General features: G+C 39.6%; 1 protein-coding gene across 1 annotated transcript in view; it reads left to right on the forward strand.

The window, feature by feature from the left end:
• Positions 1 to 10,937, forward strand: part of ASCC1 (activating signal cointegrator 1 complex subunit 1) — a 165,435-nt gene that overhangs the window by 43,875 nt on the left and 110,623 nt on the right. The gene's annotated exons all lie outside the window — the stretch shown is intronic.

A 10,937-nucleotide genomic window follows, 5' to 3' on the forward strand; every position in this document is an offset into this window, starting at 1 on the left:
TTTATGGTCTCTTTAGGGTATATTCCCAGTAGTGGAATTGCTGGGTCAAATGGTATCTCTATTTGCAACTTTTTGAGAAAGCACCACACCGCTTTCCACACTGGTTGCACCATTTTACACTCCCACCAACAGTGAATAAGGGTTCCAGTCTCTCCAGAAAGACTGGGACACTTGTATAACTTTCATCATTACTCCAAGTTTATAGGGTTTACAGAGGCAAGCTATTTCAGAGTTGGATCCCACTCCTGCTTCCAAGCTTGTTTTAATCGGGGAGCTCCACCAAACACTGACCATCATGGGTAACCATTATCGCATTTGACACATCAGTGTCACAGTGTTTAGCATCACAGCAACCACAAATTACCTCTCTGCATCAATGCACAGACCAGTCCTATACCACTTAGAAGAATGTTTGACAAAAACCAATTTAAACAAGGCCTGAGGGCCCCAGATTAAAATCACCCACCTTGGGCTTGGTAGCATAACTTTCTGTCCACTAGGCTAACGTAGCTCTCTCTGTGTTGTTGTTGTTATTGTTGTTAAGTGCCTTCGAGTTGTAGATGACTCATAGCGACCCTATGAATGAAAGACCTGAGCACTGTTTGTAGAGTTTGCAGAGGCAAACCATTTCGGAAGTGGATGCCACTCCTGTTTCCAAGCTTGTTTTAGTTGGGAAGCTCCACCAAACCCTGTCCATACTGGGTAACCATTATCACATTTGGCACATCGGTGTCACAGTGTTTAGCATCACAACAACCACAAGTTACCTCTTTTCAGCAATGCACAGACCAGTGCTCTATCACTTAGAAGAATGTTTGACAAAAAACCCCCCAGTTAAAAACAGGCCCTCAGGCCCTAATGCGTTTTTCAATAGGAAGCATTATCATATCTCGGTTCCCTTAGCCAGTCAACATTCCACCCTACCACTCACCAAATCCCAGCCAACAGCTTCTATAGAACCAGCTCCTGTAGATGACTTTCAAATCGGTCTCCAGCGCCATGCTGCCCACCAAAACCGGTTACAAAATATTATCTTACTTTTCTTTAAGATCGGAAAAAAAGCATTTGTTTGCATGTAAGAATACACACACACACACACACACACATAATTTCTAAGTGGTTAACTCAAGGTAAATTTAATTTCTCTTTTGTACTTTCTGTTGTTTTATTTTTTATATTAAGTATTTATTGCTTTTATAATCAGAAAAATAAGAAGGAACTTCCTTTTTTAAAAAAAGATTGTATTGATAAGTTGGTTGGCGATAAAAACTATACTCCTCTCATTATCTCAGATTTTCATGTCTCCTGTGTCTATGAATTCTATTCACGAGATGGGAACATGGCTACCCCAAGCTCTAGACTAGATAACTTTCCCCAAAATTAATTCCATCAGATGGAGAGTCTTACTTATTGGATCCAGCAAAGAGTCGTAGGGCTGAATGACTAGCTTGATGTGGGTCAAGAGCCAACACTATGCTGAGGAAAGGGACAGAGGTGTAGGAGGCGTAGGTTAGGAGATGAGATTCTCTGTTCAGATAGATCTTAGTCACTTGTCATTTCTTGTGAGAAAGGGAGGAAGTCCATGTTGAGTTGGTTCCAAGATAGAAGTGGAGTTTTATAATTTGAAGAGTGAAGAAAGGGATGCCAGGCAAATTCAGACATCAGTATCTGTGGCAGTATTTTTTCTTCTTCTTAAAATTGGTTTGCTTACAAAGTTCATATATGTTATATTTCACACTATTCTTTATTCACATTGTGTTTCATATAGTCATTCTCATGCATTATGTTTTATAAAATTAATCACCATTGGATGTTGCCCATCATTATCCTTCTTTTCACCTAAATCCATCGCATTTCATTCCTTACCCAACTCCCCTCCAAACTGTGCAGCCCTATGGTTTTACCCTTACCCATCCTCAGCTCTCCCTTGAGTTCCCGTATGAGTTTTACTGGTTATCCTTCTATTTTTACAATAATGATCTTATGCAGTATTTGTCCTTACGAGACTGTGTTATTCACTGAGCATAATGCATTATGTAGTAATTTTCAAAATTGTTGCTCCTGTGTGCTGCATAGTATTCCATTGTGTGAATATACCACAATTTCTCAATCCATTTGGTTGTGGTTGGACATTTGGGCTATTTCCGTGCTTTTGTGATGGTTAATAACATTGCTATGAACATTAATGTACAGACTTCTGTTTGTGTCTCACTTCTAATTTCTTTGGGGTATATTCCCAGTAGTGGAATAGCTAAGTCATACAGGGTTTCTTTGTTAATCTTTTTGAGGAAACGCCAAACTGCTTTCCAGCATAGTTGTACCATTTTACAAACCCACCAACAGTTTATGAGAGTTTCCACCTCTCCACATCCTCTCCAGCGTTTATTTCCTGATACCCTACTGAACTTTGCCACTGCTACTAGGGTGAGATGGTATCTCTTTGTGGTTTTGATTTGCATCTCTCTTGTTGCCAGTGATTTTAAGCATGTCTTCATGTGTCTGTTGGCCACTTGAGTGTCTTTCTCTGTGAAAAGTCTAGACTCTTATCATCTTCATAATCATCATCATCATCAAGTATGCCAGTGTTAAAGGGCTTCACATGGGGTTTGTAAATAAATTCATGAAGTGTTTCTTATTTTTCAGAGAGTTCTTTATCTTACTTAGTGGTAAGGAGTTGTGCTGCCAATCTGATGGCACACAGTTTAAATCTGCCAGTTGCACTGTGGAAGAAAGCTCTTCTTCCATGGGATTTATTGCCTCTGAAAACTTGCTGGAGGGTCAGCTATGGGTTGGTTCCCACTTGATGGCCCGTAACAATGATTCAATATTTAAACCATAATAATTTATTAAAAAAATCCACCAAATGCGTTCTTAGCACCCAATAACCAAGTCTTACTGGGGTGAGCAATGAACAAAACATTCCTACCCTCCTAAAGAAGATGGCACAGGATACAAACAGACACTTCACCAAAGAAGACATTCAGATGGCCAAAAAGCACATGAAGAAATGTTCAAAATCCCTAGCTCTAAGAGAGATGCAAATCAAAACAACCATGAGATATTATCTCACCCCAGTAAGAATAGCAAAATTTAACAAAACAGCAAACATCAAATACTGGCGAGGTTGTGGAGAAACTGGAACCCTTATTCACTGTTGGTGGGAGTATAAAATGGTACAAACACTAAGGAAGGCAGTATGGCGCTTTCTTAAAAAGTTGCAACTAGTGCTCGCTTCGGCAGCACATATACTAAAATTGGAACGATGCAGAGAAGATTAGCATGGCCCCTCCGCAAGGATGACACGCAAATTTGTGAAGCGTTCCATTTAAAAAAAAAAGTTGCAACTAGAAATACCATTTGACCCAGCAGTTCCTCTACTGGGAAAATATCCTAAAGAAAGCATAACTGCCACTCAAGCAGATACATGCACACCCATGTTTATTGCGGCTTTGTTTGCAAGAGGAAAGAGTTGGAAACAACTTAAGTGCCCATCAACAAACGAATGGATAGAGAAGCTCTGGTATATTCATGCAATGGAATACTATGCTGCATTGAAAAACAAGAAACTCATGAAATATTATACAAAATGGGTGATTCTGGAGGACATTATGCCGAGTGAAATATCTATCACAAAAGGATAATTATTGCATAGTGTCAGTGTTGTAAAACAGGACTGACATCAGGGTTGAGGGAAGACAGAGAAGGAGGGAAGGAATTATGTATACTGCATTGAAACAGATGAGGGAGAGAACTGTTCAAAAGATATATGATAAGGTATTATTGTCATGACAGGAGTCCAGAATGGAGGCTGCACAGTGGAGTGGACTTGCGGGGAGGTATTGTATAACAATGAAGGAATTTTTCTTCTACTTTTCAAAGAGAAGAGTGAATTGGGGGGGAAAGGGGATAGGCAGGGAGAAAAGTGCAACAATGAATGAATGGAAACCCTAAGTCTCTGTAAACTTTCATTAAAATTAATTAAAAAGAAGAGTTATGGATAAATGAGAAGAACTTTTGTGCCTTCATATTAATGAGGAACTGCATATCTAAATTCACCCCAAATGTTTTGTATCATCCTTGAATTTTAAACTTTGATGACTTCACAGTTTTGCAGGGAAAACCACTCTTTTTTTATTTTTATTTTTTTTTGGGAAAACCACTCTTATATTGCATGTTTCATTTCAAGCAAAAGAAGCCACTTGGTTTTTTGCTCCTTTGATTTTCTTCACTTTGTTTTGGACAGAGAGGGACTAACAGTTGCACATTTGAAGAGTGCTTGCAACCTTTTAAGACCTCAGTAGCTAGCTCCTCATCAACATAGGATGTAAAGCATTATTTGTGGACTACGTTAGAGCAGACTTTGTGAAAATAGGCCAATAGGGCAAAATACATAAATCAGAACCAGATACTAATTTTGTGTCTTGCTACTTTGTATCCCTGATATAGCCATTATCTAACCTGGGGTTTAGAAAGCATTGGGAGGAGAAAGTAAAGCAAGTTTTGACAAATACAGCTCTATGCATCATATTTTTAGCCTTCAAGAACACAAAGCAAAGCAAACTCATTGTTTTTGAGTCTGTTCTGACTCAGTGGCCCCATAAGACAGAGTAAGATCACCTAACCAGGTTTCTAAGATTGCCATCATTACAGAAGCAGACTCTCACATCTTTCTGCTTTGAGGTGAGCCCCTTGATTGGAAAATGCTCAAGTGCCATGCCACCGGGTCTCCTTCTTAAAGAACGTAGTAATTATAATTCCCTAACACAGTGACTTTCAACTTACAGCTATTTAACAGAATCACTGGGAAACCTTTAAAAAGTATTTGGTTGAGGTGGATATCTTTAAAAAGTACAGTGGGTGATTTTAATAGGCTACTAGATTGAACTGCCTGAAGAATAAGCCATACCAATTAGAGGGTGGAAGTGTGGGCGTTTGAACTTTACAGTACTTGGGTATATTCATTCTATTGTCGTCAGTCAGGGGTAAATGATCCCTTGTCTATTAATCCATCCATCTTCTTTCCTTTTCTTCTTTTCCCTCATTCATTCAATCACTTGTTTATTCAACGGGCATTTAATGGGGGCAGTTACCGTACTTTGTGCTAAAGGTACAGACATGAATAAGATACATTTCCTACCTAATGGAATTCCCACTTTCATTCAATATTATATTGATAGAGCTGCAAATCATGCTGGGATTCTTAAAGTGAAGTTGATTTTTAAAAGTAATTGCCCCCTAAAAAGGTCAGTCTTCTTTATTTGGCTTACTTCTAAAGAATTCTTCCCAAAGAATTGTGTTGAAGCCCTAGTTGTTATGTTCAGCAACATTCATCAACATTCCTGACCTATTGTGCTTTCATGCATCATGTAGTTAATGTGCATCTGCCATGGTGTAATTTTAGCTCTTTCATGTATTTGATGAAAGAATATAAATGTGTATAAATCATTAGTTCCACATAAGAAAGGATTCAGAGATACTCTCAATTAGGAGTTAATCTAATTTCAGATTCTTTGGGTGTTTCTTCTGATAATACTGATCCTCCCTCCCGTCTGATAATACTGATCCTCCCTCCCAGGGATTCCAGCTGTGGAGCTTGATCTTTTGTCTGTACAGCTCTCAAATTAGGTTACTTATTAGGTGTATACAGAACTCAATGTTACTTAAAAGTAAGTAGACATTTATCCTTAGGGTCCAAGCAGGTAGTCAAAAACCTCCATTAGGGGCCAGCTCCGAGACTAGGGCTGGTTACCCCCATTCCCACCCCCAAACATTATCATGCCCTTGGATGTTATAATATTGTAAAAGTAGTTATTACTGTTAGTTTGTAACAGGTTGATGCCTACTCTTGGTGACATCACATGTGCAAAGTACAGTTGTTCATAGCATTTTCAAGGCTGTGACTTTTTGGAAGGAGACTATGAGATCTGTCTTTTTGAGGTACTTCTGTGTAGCGTCAAATCACCAACCTTTCCAGCTAGGAGTTGGCCGCTTAACTGTTTGTGGTGTCCAGAGAACCTGTAGAAATAATTATGGAGGGAGGAGTTAAAATGGTAGGATAAGTAGACAATTTATGCAGACCGAAGAAATTAAGCTAAGCAGTTATAATTGTTAACCCTGGGACCTTGGCCTTTAAGAGAACAGATAGATAAGTAGGTCCGATATTCAATAGAAAATGCAAATTCGTGAAAGCAGTGAACAACAAGTGTGTTGTGGCCATTGTGTATTACTGCAAGCAGTGTTTTCTGGGCAGGCACTGTGTAACTGACTCTGGTTCCTTAGTACTGCACTGGTCCCACACCATTTACCAGAGAAGTACGCTCACTCACTCCCTTATTCCCCAGACCTCCTGGTGACTGCAAGGATGGTCACCCCCTACCCTTACCCACGTGCTGGCCAGTGATGCTGCAACCCTTGCTTCACTTGATGCTCCAACTCCACAGCCCCCCTGTGGCCTCAATCTGTGGCCTCAGGTGAGAACAAGTGAGGCACAATCTTCCTGATCACAAGCTCTGAGCACTTACTATCCATGGTCATCTCTTCATGCCCACTTGTGTCATATACCATGCTCCTGTCACCTCTGAGTTTTTCATATGTTCTTGTGAATTGAGTTTTTTGTGCCTGATACCTGTGTTAGGCAAGGCACACCTCCATGCCAGGTACCACCAAGAACCCGTCCCTCCCTGTGGTGTGTGATATGCTGTACAAATTAAGGCCCCCATGCCAATCACTGCCGTGTCTCATAGTGTACCCTCCTGAGGGTGCCGTTTGCCCACTGCCTCAGATGTCCAGTGCGTGCTTTTGTTGATGAGGAGCTGCACTTCCACTGCCTTTGCAATTGGTGGCACATACTTGTGTCTACTGCTCCGCACTTTCCCCTTTATTTTTATGTTCACGTTTTTTGTTCTCTTTCTTTAAATTTTTTAACTTTTAAACTGTGATTTGATTGTAAGTTTACAACAATTCATTTTCCATTTAGATTTTATTTTGTGGTTTATTTTTGCCCCACTGGGAGGGAGGCTATAACTACATCTATACTATTCAGCCACTCTGCTGCCCACTTTCTGTGTGAGTGCCATCCCCTGCTGCTGAATCACCTGACTGATGATAAATGGTGACCAGCCCCAGCTAGCTTTCACTCAAATGAGAACCTCCATACATCCCCTCTAATTACCACACCTCGACGTGTGGCAGGTAGAGAGTACTTGAGGGCTGCCCAAACTAGCAAACAGAGGAATGCCTGCCCTATTTGCCCCAAAATATGACAAACGTGCCTGGGGAAGCTACCACAGCATGTTGGAGAAAACAGACAAACCTCAGTTCACACAAAGAAGTAAATTAAGGTATCTTAAGAAAGTGACAGAAATACAGAGCCTTCCTAAGGAGGAAGTGGTGTTGAAACTACCTGATAAATTAAAAATAACCATATTTAACTGATTGAAAATAGATCAAGAAAACACACACAAAAAAAAATCAAAGAAAGCACAGACAAAACTGCAAGGATCCAGAAAACAATACAAGAACAGATTGGAAAATTAAATGTAAAATTAGAAACCCTGTAAACCAACAAATAGAAATCCAGAAGGTTTCTATTAAAATTTCAGAACTAGTTAACATGTTGCATGGACAAAGTAGACTTGAATCAACGGAAGACTGGATCAGTGAAACTGAAGACAAATTTCCTAATACAGATTTGTTAGTATTAGCAGGAAAAGTCAGGAAAAAAGATTGAGAAATAAATCTCATTAACATGTTGCTGCAAATTACAGCAAATGTGTTTCTAAGCAGGGTTGTCAATTTTAAAAGTGTACGACAATGTGTTAAGAAAGTCTAATGGTCTCGTGTGAAAACCAAGCTTTAGTTTGCTTGTCTCCACAGTCAACACTCTCGGCACCAGTAGCCAGGAAATTAAAAGATGTATTGAGATGGGAAAGTCTGCTGTTAGGGACCTCTCCAAAGTACTGAAGAGCAATGGTGTCACTCTGGGGACTAAGGTGCATCTGATACAGGCCATGGTCTTTGCAGTCACTTGTTATGTATCAGAGAGCTGGACATTGACTAATGAGGATAGAAGGAGAATTGATGCCTTTGAGCTTTGGTGCTGGAGAAGAGTATTGAGGGTACCATGGACTGCTAAGAAAACAAATAGATTCATCCTGGAGAGGGTTAAACTGGGCAGCCCCTTGGAGGCAAGGATTCTGAGACTTCGTCTGACATACTTTGGTCATGTTGTAAGGAGAGACTGGTCCTTGGACAGGGACATCGTGCTTGGTAGGGTGGAGGGCAGACGCAGGAGGAGAAGGCCCTCTATGAGGTGGATTGATTCAGTGACTGGAGCAATTGGGGTGGGTGTATTGGAGATGGTGCGATTGGCACAGGACAGAGAGCGGAGTTTAGGGCTGTTGTACATAGGTCGCTGTGAGTCACAAGTGACTTGATGGCACATAACAACAAACAACAACAAACCAGTATAAAAGAATTTTTTTAAAAAAAAGTCTAAATAAAAGAACTGTGCATGTGGGGTGCCATCAAGAAGAAGAGCTTATGCATGATTAAAATTCCACAACAAGGAAAGACCAAGAAAAGCAAGCAAACAAAAAAATCCACAGAAAATACTGTTGAAGATTGTTAGAAGAAAACTAACCTCATGCTGTGAATGATAGAAATATTTCCATCAAGGAGCACAATGACCCCAAATGCGCTAAGACTCATAGGAAATCACCAAGCATGTCACAATCAAGATTAAACCAGGGACAAAGAATCTTGAAAGCAGCTTGATAAAAAGGAAAAGTTACCTATATAGTAGAATGAGTAGGACTAAACTTTTAATTTCTTGATGAAATTATGCTTGCTCTTATGCAAGCAAAAATGCAGCAAGATGATTTATATAAAAGTCTGAAAGAAAAAAATAATAGAGAATGATATATCCAACAAGATTGTCCTCTATGGTAAAGTTAAGGCATTTCCAGATAAACAGTAATTTAAGAGAATTTGTAAAAAACTGGACCACACTTACAAGAAGTGTTCAAGGGAATTCTTTGGACAGACAACGAAGAACAACACACACACAAGAACATCACCTGGAAACCAGACCATACAAAGAAGTTCCAAAATTAAATAAATGTACAAGACCTATAATAGAGAACCAGAGTCATCAATTTATAAATGAGAACAACTGCAAAGCAAAACAAGGACATCAATGGTATAGTTACAGAATTTTTTAATGGAGAAGAGTTCAAGTCAATATAAACAGCATACAGATGGTTTTGAACTTGGGAAGAAAATAACTGACATAGTAACCTTGAAGAAAATACATCTCATCATAATAAAAAAGAAGGAAATCATAGATTCCATAAACACAAAATTCATAGCAATGAAGGAAATGAACATCTGTAAACAAAAGGAACTGAGCACAGGAAATTACATGGAACAGAGAAATCTTTAGCAGTACGGATACACAGCACAGCAAAATGACAGAAAAGGCATCCATATAGATAATTAAGGTAAATGGATTAAATTAATACCATTCAAGAGAGACAGAGTGGCAGAATGGATAAGAAAACATAACCTATGCTGTCTAGAAGAGACTGCGCGCGTGCGTGCGTGCGTGCATGCGTGTGTGTGTGTGTGTGTGTGTGTTTATGAAATTGTCAGTGATTTCATTTTGCTTGGATCCACAGTTAGCACCCTTGGTACCAGAAGTTAAGAAATCAAAAGACATATGCATTGGGAAAATCTCATGTCAGGGACCTCTTCCTAATTAGGAGCAGTGAAGTCAGTTTAAAGACCAGTATGCACCTGTTCCAGGCCATAGGTGTTTCAGTCACTTGCTGTGTATTTGAGAGGTGAACAATGAATAAGGATGACAGAAGAAGAATTCATACCTTTGAGTTGTGGTGTTGGAGTACTGAATATCCCTGGACTGCCAAAACAACAAACAGATATGTCTTTGAAAAAATGCAGCCAAAAGGTTCCTTTGAGTCAAGGATGGTGAAGCTTCATATCACATACTTTGGGTATGTTGCTAGGAGAGGCTATTTCTTGGAAAGGGACATCATGCTTGGGAAGATGGAGCATCAGCAAAAGAAAGGAAGACCCTCAATGAGATGACAGTGACTAGATGACTGGCACAGCTTAAGCAGGGTTCATATCTGTTCTTTGAGTCCGCTATGAGTCCTACTCGCCTACCAGCAGCTAACAACCATGAGGTCTGGACCAGAGGTGAAGGAGCCCAGGTATTGCAGTAGTTAAGAACTGGGCTGCTTAGTGAAAGGCAGGAAGTTCAAACCCACTAGCAACTTAACATAATCTATACCTACTCACACAGTAGGAGTAAGTGAGTGAAAAGATCTGTTTATCATGTGAACTTTATTGAAATGAATGAGGACTTGCTTCTGAGTAATATTTCTATTGTTTCAGACTCTTCTAGACAATTGTTACTAGGGAAGTAGTAGAGTATCAGAAGTACAGTCAGTCTTTGACTGCCCTGGTTTGAATTATTTTGTCAGTTCCTAGCTCCTTGGGTAAATAGATTACTTGATTTTCTCCTCTCTATAGTGTTATTGTTGTTGCTATGTCCCATCAAATCAGAGCCAACTCATAACTGACCCTACAGTGGATTTTCAGAGGCATAAAGTTCATGGGAGGAAATTGCCCGTCTTTCTCCTGCTGAATGGCTGATTGCATTCAGACTGCCTGCCTTTGGCTTGGCAGCACAACTCCTTGCCATTTTGCCACCAGAGCTCCCTCTGTATAGTACTAAGAACAATGCCTAGAACAGAGACAAGCCTCAACAGATATTAACTGTTATTAGTGTAAAAGCAGTTTGCAATTGGAATATGGGATTTAATTGTGAATATTGGGATAATTTAAGAGACTTTTGAACATCATGAGTCCCTTTTTCTTTCTTTTTTCTTCTTAAACTTTATTTTTTAAAAAAT

Source organism: Elephantulus edwardii, unplaced genomic scaffold (genome assembly GCF_000299155.1).
Source record: "Elephantulus edwardii isolate Elephantulus edwardi_28Jun2011 unplaced genomic scaffold, EleEdw1.0 scaffold00074, whole genome shotgun sequence".
Lineage (NCBI taxonomy): Eukaryota > Metazoa > Chordata > Mammalia > Macroscelidea > Macroscelididae > Elephantulus > Elephantulus edwardii.